Source organism: Glycine soja, unplaced genomic scaffold (genome assembly GCF_004193775.1).
Source record: "Glycine soja cultivar W05 unplaced genomic scaffold, ASM419377v2 Super-Scaffold_81, whole genome shotgun sequence".
In the NCBI taxonomy this organism is placed as follows: domain Eukaryota; kingdom Viridiplantae; phylum Streptophyta; class Magnoliopsida; order Fabales; family Fabaceae; genus Glycine; species Glycine soja.
This window is the reverse complement of record NW_021143574.1, coordinates 36,564-47,767: the sequence shown is the minus strand read 5'-3', so window position 1 is coordinate 47,767 and position 11,204 is coordinate 36,564. Positions and strand designations below refer to the sequence as shown.

The 11,204-nt window shown below is 44.4% G+C and overlaps 1 non-coding gene across 1 annotated transcript; it reads right to left on the bottom strand.

The window, feature by feature from the left end:
* Positions 1-9,984: 9,984 nt before the first annotated feature.
* LOC114404111 lies at positions 9,985-10,091 on the bottom strand. Its single transcript, XR_003664818.1, has one exon. It is a non-coding gene; the product is annotated as a small nucleolar RNA R71 (small nucleolar RNA).
* Positions 10,092-11,204: the final 1,113 nt, after the last annotated feature.

Below are 11,204 nucleotides of genomic sequence, written 5' to 3'. Positions count from 1 at the left end.
AGAAGAGAGGATCTTCCGAGCTCTTGTGTCAGTAAATAAAATATTTTTGTCATGCATAGCATAAACATTCCATCATGCATTCATCATATTTCCTCCATGATAGGGTGTCAAAGTATTGATCAGCAGAGTTTTTCATTCTAGCAAACATTGGCAGATCAAGGAGAGTAGGCCTCATTCTTTGATGTTTTAGTGTTATTGGTGTTCGGGGTCGTCCTCTTTCCAAATGTGGATGGGCTAGTGGATCTAGCAGCGATCGACGCTTTCCTTTCGTATCACCACAACATGGAAATTCTGGTCGTTGTTGTTTTGGTTGATGCCTATGACACGTTTGACCGAAGATGCGAGAAGAGTAGCGCAAGGATTGTCTGTTGCACACCCGTTCTTTATGTATGGCTGGTTTCTCACTTTTTTGGTCATGAAAGTAGACCTGTTTGTCACCTACAAGGTCACCACATGTGTGCCGAGAAAGGGAAAGCAAATTGGGAGCAGCTCTTGGCTAGTATGGTAGGGGCATCCGTTAATTGGTTCCCCCAATGGAAGGAAGGAAGGGCCAGAGTTTTGTCCTCATGCGAAGGGTTCCCAAACGTCCCCTTGATGGGAACGAGGGGTTGTATCAATTATAATCTCATACTTGCCATAAGACAGTTAGGCTATCCCTTGAGAGGAGTGCCATCGAAAGAGAGTATTGCACCCTTCATCGCACGAGGCTTTAGTGACCCCAATGCAAAAACGCTTCAAAAAATTTGAAAGGCATGGAACGTGGTGCAAAGAAAGGATAAGGAGCTCAAAGGAAGCAGCAATGAGATCATCAGCGGCTATCATAAGTAGCTGAAAGCTAGGACACAAGAGATAACTTGGCTCCCAAAGCTAAAGATTTCAAGTGAGGAAGAGGCTAAAGTCCCTGAGGAAAGCAAAGACGTGCAAGCCTTGAAAGTGAAACTTGAAAGGACACAAGTGGTCAAGGAAAAGTTCAAGACGACAGCCATCAGGGTCAGGAAGGAATGTGACGAGCTGAGGGATGTCAATGTGGCCACGGTTGAAGCATTGGAACGAGAAACGAAGAGGGCCCGAAAAAAAGAATGGGGTCGAAACAAGTTCTGAGGGGCTTTGTGGGGCAACAACAACGAACTCAAGCTTTGAAGGGCCGAAAGAGACTAGTCGAGAGTCAAAGGTATGATATTAAAGGACGGGTTGAAGGCTTGTCAAAGGTCAAAGAAGAGCTTGTCTGAACAATTAAGTAGGACGGAAGAGAAGATGTGGGATATCATTGACCTGTATAAAGAGAAGCAAAATCTAGCTGCAACCCATGAGCAAAGACTAGAGAACGAGCATGCAAAAGTATCGGTCCTGCAAGCGGAAAGGGAAGCAAGGGAGAGAGTGATAGATTCATTACACAGAGAAGCTATGATGTGGATGGATAGGTTCGGTTTCACTTTGAATGGAAGTTAAGAGCTCCCAAGACTGTTAGCCAAGGCCAAGGCAATGGTGTACGTGCACTCGACTCCTGAGGAAGTTCATGGGCTGTTAGATTATTGTTAACATATGATCGAAATGATATCCCACATAATTAGTAACCGCTAAGGCGTTTGTATTTTATTCTTTGACTTTGACAATATAGACAATATTTGTCCTTTAATGAAATAAGACTTCATTCAATCCCATGTCTCTGCTAAAATTTCTGTGTGGGTCCAATACTTCGACAACTTATCATTGTCATGCATTCATGTTTTGTTTATTGTCACATTACTCATTGCATTTTTTTCTTTTAGCAGTTATAGTCAAGTAAACACCATAACCAAAAAAGACAAACAAGCTTTACAACACCCCTATCAAACCCATTCCAAAACTAGAATCATGGCTGAGATAGAGGACGTGCAAGAGCAAATGAAGGCCGATATGGAGGCCATAAAGGATAAAATGACCTCCATGATGGAGGCCATGTTAAGAATGAAGCGGATGATGAAGAGCAATGTCGCCGTAGTTGCCGCCACCAGTGCTGCCGCTGAGGCGGATTTGACCCACCCATCCGCCATAAACCAAGCAAACCAACCAATCCCAAACATAGTAGGTCAGGGAGGGGAGGTGTTAGGTAGCATGGGCGGTCCACACACGGGGCAAAATAGGAATGCTTTCCCCTATGGCTTACCCCCCAATTATACGCCACCCACCATGCACATGCCCAACGAGAACGCTAACTACGCCGTTCCCATTCACTTTGAAGGCCAACAACCCCAGCCTGTAGGGGGCACCTATGAAGAGCCTCGAGATTATGCTTAGGTTGACTTTGAACCACACCTTACGTTCACCACTAAGGGACCAGCGTGTAGTGGTATGCTTCAGCCCAACACCGCGGGGGCTCCTCAACATCGCCCACTACAACCTCTGCATTTCTCAGTAGGGAGACTACCTCTGACAGTGGAAGGAAGGGAGAAATTGGATCTCATTAAGGAGAGGCTACGGGCCATCGAAGGGACTGGTGATTACCCATTTGCTGACGTGATGGAGTTGTGTTTGGTGCTTGACGTCATCATTCCCTTGAAGTTCAAGGTGCCAGATTTCGATAAGTACAAGGGGACTACTTACCCTAGGAACCACCTGAAAATGTATTGTCGGATGATGGGGGCGTACTCCAAAGACAAGAAGATCTTAATGCATTTCTTCCAAGAGAGCTTGGCCAGGGCGGCGGTCACTTGGTATACAAATTTGGAAGCTTCTCGGATCCGCTCTTGGATGGACTTGATAGCTGCCTTCATCAGGCAGTATCAATATAACACCGACATAGCTCCTGATAGAACCCAGTTGCAAAATATGAGCAAGAGGGAGCATGAGTCCTTTAAAGATTATGCCCAAAGGTGGAGGGACCTGGCAGCACAAGTGGCGCCCCCCATGATGGAAAGAGAAATGATAACTATGATAGTGGACATGCTGCCAGTGTTCTGCTATGAGAAGATGGTGGGTTACATGTCCTCTAGCTTCGTAGATTTGGTATTTACGGGCGAGAGGATTGAGGTAGGCTTGAGAAGGGGAAAGTTCAACTATGTCGCTCCTGCCAGCACGAGCAATGGGAGATTTGGAGCAAGTGGAGCCAAGAAGAAGGAAGGGGACACCCATGCTGTAACTTCAACTCCTACTTGGCCTAAACCCCAACAAACCTTTCACAACACTTACCAATATTCCCCACACCAACCAAGCTTTTAGACCCACGTCGGAAACCATTCCAATCCGGCGCCCATCCAGCAAAGAGTGCCCACTCAAGCACAAATGCTTCCCACTCAAAACTCGGCTCCCACACAACCTCGCCCCGCTAGCAACTCTAATCCTAGCACAAGCGCCAATCCGAGAAGGAATTTTCTAGTAAATAAGCTTATGGAATTCACCCCAATCCCGATGTCATATGCTGACTTGCTGCCATCCTTGATCACCAACCAAATGGCGGTGGTGAACCCCGGGAAGATCTACCAATCTCCCTTCCCTCAATGGTACAACCCCAATGCAACCTATGCTTATCATAGAGGTGTCCCGGGGCATTCAATAAAACAATGCGTGGCTTTGAAACACAAGGTCCAAAGTTTGATTGACGCAGGGTGGCTAACTTTTCAAGAAGACAACCCAAATGTAAGGATGAATCCTCTTGCTAGTCATGGGGGATCGGCGATTAATGCGGTGGAGGAATATGGACCTTGGGGAAGGAAGCAGATGGAAGATGTGCTAACCTCGAGGAGGTTCATATTGGAGGCGTTGTGCGAAGCAGGTATGATTTGCCTTGACGTGGGTAAGGGAGATTCTTGTTTGATACATCCGGGAGCATCACATGATGTAAAGGCATGCTTGGTGGCAAAGGACCTGCTACAAGGGTTGATGGACAAAGGCCTAATTGAGGTTTGTGGTGCGAGAAAGGAGGGAGAAGATGTGTGCATGCAATCGGCTAATAAAGGCCCGAGCAAACCCAAGCCATTGGTAATCCACTTCACTGGGATGTTGCCATGCAAAAGCCTCAAGGCTTCCAGCCTATCCTAGTTAAGAAACCCGTGTCGTTCCCCTACAAAAGTGACAAGGCGGTCCCATGGAGGTATGCCACACAAGGGCCCGACGGAAGGAAGATGCGTCCATCGTACATGCTAAAGATGATTCATCCTCCATCAAGGTCACTAACATCTTTGGCATGAGCAGCATGACTCACAATGGGCGGATCTTCGTTGCACCCGAGTCGTCGGTGCGGTCCAAGGACCTAAAAGGGAAGGCAAAGGCGGGCGTGGAAGAGAGCAACAAGGCAGGCCTGATTCCGGATGAAGAGATCCCAGCCGGAAGGTTTGCCAAGGAAGAGGAGGACTTCAGCAAAAAAGGAATATCCACTGAAGAAGCAACTGAGTTCCTGCGGATCATCCAGCAGAGTGAGCTCAAGGTAATTGAACAACTCAATAAAACCCCAGGTAGGATCTCCCTATTGGGACTACTCATGAACTCTGAGCCTCATTGGGCGCTATTGGTCAAGATTCTAAATGAAGCCCATGTAGACCAAGACATATTTGTGGAAGGTTTCGGGGGCATAATCAACAATGTCACGACCAATAATTACCTCACGTTCGCCGATGAAGAGATACCTGTGGAGGGCCGGAGGCACAATAGAGCCTTGCACGTATCTGTCAAATGTTTGGATCACATTTTGGCCAAAGTGCTTATTGAAAATGACTCTTCACTTAATGTCATGCCCAAGGCTACTTTGGAAAAGATTCTTTTTAAGGCATCACACCTAAGGTCAAGCTCCATGGTGGTGCGGGCTTTCGACGGCAATCGCCGAGACATAAGAGGGGAGATCGATCTCCCAATTCGAATTGGACCTCACATATGCCAAATTACTTTCCAAGTGATGGCCATAAACCCTGCCTACAGATGCTTACTAGGCCGGCCTTGGATTCATTTAGTGGGGGTGGTCCCTTCAATTCTACACCAAAAGCTGAAGTTTGTGGTGGAAGGGCAGTTAATTATAGTCTCAGGACAAGAAGACATTCTTGTGAGTTGTCCTTCTTCTACACCTTATGTGGAAGCCACGGAGGAGTCCTTGGAAATGTCCTTTCAAGCATTGGAAGTGGTGAGCAATGCTTATGTGGAATCTCCCTCGGTGCAACCACGCTCATCTGGGGCCTCATTAATGGTAACCCAGGTAATGTTGGGGCATGAATATGAGCCCAGAATGGGTTTAGGCCGGAACGGCAATGGCGTGGCAAGTTTGGTAGAGTTCACGGGGAACCGCAGAAGGTTTGGATTTGGATATGAACCTACGAGCGCTGACGTGAGGAGGAATGCCCTAGAAAGGAGTTGAAGAAGCATGAGACAGCTGCAGGGGCTGCAAGTGAAAGGGGTTCCCTTGTGTCACATCAACGAAAGCTTTGTCAGCGTGGGTTGGATGTGCGAAGGGCGGGTCCCCATGATACATGAAGAAACCCCTCAAGAGAAACCAAATTGGGTGCAACCGTACCCTCTAGAGTTTGAGTTGGGGAACTGGCGAATTGTCAAACAAACCGGAATTTCCATGGCAAACACAATGTAATTCGTTAGATCTAACCCTGTTGTTGGGCCTAGGCTTTAAGGTTTTTCCTCCCGTTTGGGCATGTCTTTTGTTACCACAAATATATAAATATACAATCATTCTTCATTTGTTCTTGCACTTTCGTCCATTTTCATTCATCTGCATATTTATTGTTGTTGCGATTAAATGGTACAATCCAACAATGAGTCTTGTGAAGGAAATGATACCGAGGAACCAAACGTTGATTTTGAGAAATTGATAAATCAAGCTGAGGAAGGGGAAGATGAGGATTGGGGGCTTCCCCCAGAGCTAAAAAGAATGGTCGAACAGAAAGATAGGGAAGTGAAGCCACACCAAGAAGAAACAGATATTGTAAACTTAGGTGTTGGCAAAGAAAGAAAGGAGGTCAAGGTTGGCACTAGTATGTCCATGAATGTCCGAGATGAATTGGTGGCCCTGCTATGAGACTACCAAGACATCTTCACTTGGTCCTACCAAGATATGCCTAGGTTGATTCCCGACATCATACAACATAGATTACCTCTAAATCCTGAGTGTTCCCCAGTAAAGCAAAAGCTGAAGCCCGAGATGTCCTTGAAAATAAAAGAAGAGGTGAAAAAGCAATTTGATGTTGGCTTCTTGGCTGTTGCTCGATACCCGCAATGGGTCGCCAATATTGTGCCAGTCCCTTAAAAGGATGGGAAGGTGCGAATGTGCATGGACTATCGGGATCTAAACCGAGCGAATCCAAAGGATAACTTTCCTTTACTGCACATCGATATCCTCGTAGATAACACGACCAATTTTGCCTTGTTTTCTTTCATGGATGGGTTCTCAAGCTATAATCAAATAAAGATGGCACCGGAGGACATGGAGAAGATGACCTTCGTCACCCTGTGGGAAACTTTCTGCTACAAAGTAATGTCCTTTGGGCTTAAGAATGCTAGGGCAACCTACCAATGGGCTATGGTAGCATTATTCCATGACATGATGCACAAAGAAATTGAGGTCTTCGTGGATGATATGATTGCCAAATCAAGGACCGAAGAGGAACACCTTGTTAACTTACGAAAGTTGTTCAAGAGGCTGCGTAAGTACCGATTAAGGTTGAATCCCGCGAAGTGCACTTTCGGGGTCAAGTTGGGAAAGTTGCTCAGTTTTATCGTAAGCTAGAAAGGGATAGAGGTGGACCCAGACAAGGTGAAAGCCATCCTTGAAATGCCCGAGCCACACACCGAGAAGTAGGTCTAAGGCTTCCTAGGATGTCTGAACTACATAGCGAGATTCATATCACAGCTGACCGCCACTTGTGAGCCTCTTTTCAAGCTATTGCGTAAGAACCAATCTGTCCAATGGAACGACGACTGCCAAGTGGCGTTCAAAAGGATTAAGCGATGCCTCATGAATCCTCCTTTGCTTGTGCCACTGGTGCCTAGAAGACCCCTTATCCTATATATGATTATGTTGGATGAGTTGATGGGGTGTATGTTAGGGTAGCATGACAAATCAAGAAAGAGGGAATGGGTCGTCTATTACCTAACCAAGAAGTTCACAACATGTGAAATGAACTACTCTTTGCTCGAAAAGGCATGCTGCGCCCTGGTGTGGGCAGCACACCATCTAAGATAGTACATGCTGAGCTACACCACTTGGTTAGTGTCCAAAATGGACCCAGTCAAGTACATATTTGAAATACCTGCTCTCACCAGACGAATCGCTCGGTGGCAGGTTTTGCTGTCAGAGTTCGACATCGTTTATGTCACTCAAAAGGTGATAAAGGGAAGCACCTTGGCAGATTACCTGGCTTAGCAGCCCATCAACAACTACCAGCCTATGCATCCAAAATTCCCGAATGAGGAAATTGATGTGCCATCATTTTCTTCTATTTTCTAAACCCTTTTTGCACCATTTTAATTATTGATTGGTCTTAATTGTCAATTAATTAGGCAGTTTTATTATTTGGGCTCATTTAGCTAATTTGATGTTTTTAATCTAATTTCAGGAATTAATGAAACATTGGGCTTAATCCGGATTTTGGTTGTGGACTTGAAGAGGGCAAATAAAGCAGCGCTTACCTTAGTTAATTTCTAATTAGGAAATTTCGCAATTTTATTTTATGTTGTTCAGTGTTTATTTCGTTTTGGGCCAGAGTATTGTAATAGGGCCCAGTGACTCTGAGTGACTCTTTTTAAATAGCTGCCTTGGGATTCGTGCAGGGCATTCTATTCTGCTATGCTATTTTCATTATTCAGAGCTTTGGTTTTAGGTTTTCACGTTTTTCTGTGCCCTTGTTACAGTTTTCGTTCTTAATGCAAATTTCCGTTTTCTGCTTCTAATTACGAGTTCATTCTTGCTTCTTCTTCTACTTTCATTTACGTTTCTGTTCATTTACGTTTCTGTTCATTTATGTTTCTGTTTGAATCCATGGAAGGCTAGATTTTTTGGTGTTGTTTCCTTTTGAGGACGAAGCCCAACTCTCTTTGAGGTTTCGTTTGTAATGTGGTTTCCTGGCAGTTTTCCCTTCACCAGTTATCCCAATTTCGTGAATATTAATCAGTGCACGCTTCATGTTCGATTAATTGCCTCTGAGCCTAACTTGCGTTCATGCTTAATAGACGAAGGGCTAACTGGTGTATGTGGTGCCTAATCACGTATTGAAAACCCTAAGTTGATTTTCGCTTAGTAAATTGAAATAGGGTTGGATTAAGTGGTTGACTGTTAGGGACAAATTCTCCATAACCCAGGATAAGAGAGTGGCTTCTGAATCAGAGGAAACAACCCGTTTTTAATATTAGTAGTTTTGTATTCCATTTTATTTGTCTGCTCTTTAATTACCAAACAACCAAACCCCCCCCCCCCCCACATCGTTACTGTTACTGCAAGTATATTATGAACATTTGGCTTGTCACTGCTCGTTGGGAAACGACCTAGGATCACTTCCTAGTTACTGCATTTTAATGTTTATTTGATTCGGGTACGGCCTCGATCAAATTTGGCGCCGTTGCCGGGGAGCAGTGTCCAAAGGTTCATAATAGCTAGCTAGTGCTGTGTGTTTAATCCTTTCGTGTTTTATGTTTAATCGTTAGTATTGTGTTAGTATGTGTGTTAGTGTTGATTAGTGTCCTGGTATTTTGTTTAATGTGTGTTCTGTTTCAGTTTTACCATTAAGCGTTTCCCCTGTTTTAGTCTTGGGTGTTTTGCTGTGAAGATTGTGCTTGAAAACAGAGTAGTAGTAGAAATCAGCTTGCGGAAAAACAGAGTAGTAGTAGAAATCAATTAGAGACGGATTTTAGCGACCACCCATGCTGAATTAATTGGGATTTTTTGTTTTAGTAGCTAGGGTTGTTATTTTTGGCTGAATTTTTTTGTGGTAACTTCTTTTAATCCATATTTTGTGGGAAAAATAGCTAGAGCCTTTAGTTTGGTCAGATTTGAAAGTTCCAAAAAACTAGCAAATTTTGTGTTTGTCAAAACTTCAAACGGCCATAACTTTTGCTCCGGTTATCAGAATCGCAATTATTATATATGCATTTGGGGTAGAAAAAAATTTCCTACGCCGTGGCAGCCCACCGTAGGCCGGCTGAGGTCTCCATCGTCCAAAAAAAGCGATTCTGTCAAAAGTTTTTTATTTTTCAAGTTTTATTCACTTATTTTTCTTAACCTACCAATTTTAGCTTTCATAGTTAGACTTTGAATTTTTGTCTGAAATTTTTTGTGCTATCTTCTCATCATTTTATAAGGTTGCTCACAAAATTTCAAGTCATTTGGATATCATTTGAGGGTAGCTGTAGTTCAAACCTACACCTTTATTTACATGACAAGGCAACTAGTTGTGTGCATGCTGAATGTAGTGTATGACTAGAGGCAATCCATCTGACTTACAACCCTTTGATCCTGAGATAGATAGGACATTTCATCGATTAGTTAGGCATCATTTTATACCTTTTGATCATTCTGAGCATTCCATAACTGGTGAATCTGTGCATTCTGTTATTGGTGATTTTGAACATCCTGATCTTGAGCATTATAATTTTGAGCATTCTGATTCTGAGCATTCTGATTTTGCACATTCTGAGAACATGGCACAACCTCCACCTCGTGAGAGGACTCTAAGGGAAATGGCTGCACCTGATTTCACCTATGAAAGCTTGTGCATCCAATACCCTAATGAGGATGTCCCATATGTTCTTAAGACTGGACTGATTCATTTGCTTCCAAAGTTTCATGGCCTTGCAGGTGAAGACCCGCACAAACATTTGAAAGAATTTCACATTGTCTGCTCCACCATGAAACCCCCAGATGTCCAAGAGGATCACATATTTCTGAAGGCTTTTCCTCATTCATTAGAGGGAGTGGCAAAGGACTGGCTGTATTACCTTGCTCCAAGGTCCATCACGAGCTGGGATGACCTTAAGAGAGTATTCTTAGAAAAAAATTTCCCTGCTTCCAGGACCACAGCCATCAGGAAGGATATCTCAGGTATTAGACAACTCAGTGGAGAGAGCCTGTATGAGTACTGGGAGAGATTTAAGAAACTATGTGCCAGTTGCCCCCACCATCAGATTTCAGAATAGCTTCTTCTCCAATATTTTTATGAAGGACTCAGTAATATGGAGAGAAGTATGATAGATGCTGCCAGTGGTGGAGCCCTTGGAGACATGACTCCTGCTGAAGCCAGAAATTTAATTGAGAAGATGGCCTCCAACTCCCAGCAGTTTAGCGCCAGAAATGATGCCATAGTCATTAGAGGAGTGCATGAGGTAGCTACAAACCCATCTGCATCATCTGAAACTAAGAAGCTTGAAGGCAAACTGGATGCGTTGGTCAACTTGGTAACCCAGCTGGCCTTGAATCAGAAATCTGTACCTGTCGCAAGGGTTTGTGGTTTGTGCTCCTCTGCTGACCACCATACAGACCTTTGCCCTTCCATGCAGCAACCTGGAGCAATTGAGCAGCCTGAAGCTTATGCTACAAATATTTACAATAGACCTCCTCAACCTCAGCAGCAAAATCAACCACAGCAGAGCAATTATGACATTTCCAGCAACAGATACAACCCTGGATGGAGGAATCACCCTAACCTCAGATGGTCCAGCCCTCAGCAACAACAACAACAGCCTGCTCCTTCCTTCCAAAATGCTGCTGGCCCAAGCAGACCATACATTCCTCCACCAATCCAACAACAGCAACAACCCCAGAAACAACCAACAGTTGAGGCCCCTCCACAACCTTCCCTCGAAGAACTTGTGAGGCAAATGACTATACAGAACATGCAGTTTCAGCAAGAGACCAGAGCCTCCATTCAGAGCTTAACCAATCAGATGGGACAATTAGCTACTCAATTGAATCAACAACAGTCCCAGAATTCTGACAAGCTGCCTTCTCAAGCTATCCAAAACCCCAAAAATGTCAGTGCCATTTCATTGAGGTCGGGAAAGCAGTGTCAAGGACCTCAACCCGTAGCACCTTCCTCATCTGCAAATGAACCTGTCAAACTTCACTCTATTCCAGAAAAAGGTGATGACAAAAATCTACCTAATAATTTCTGTGCAGGTGAATCTTCTTCCACAGGTAATTCTGATTTGCAGAAGCAGCACATTCCCCCTCTTCCATTCCCTCCAAGAGCAGTTTCCAACAAAAAAATGGAAGAGGCAGAGAAAGAGATCTTGGAAACGTT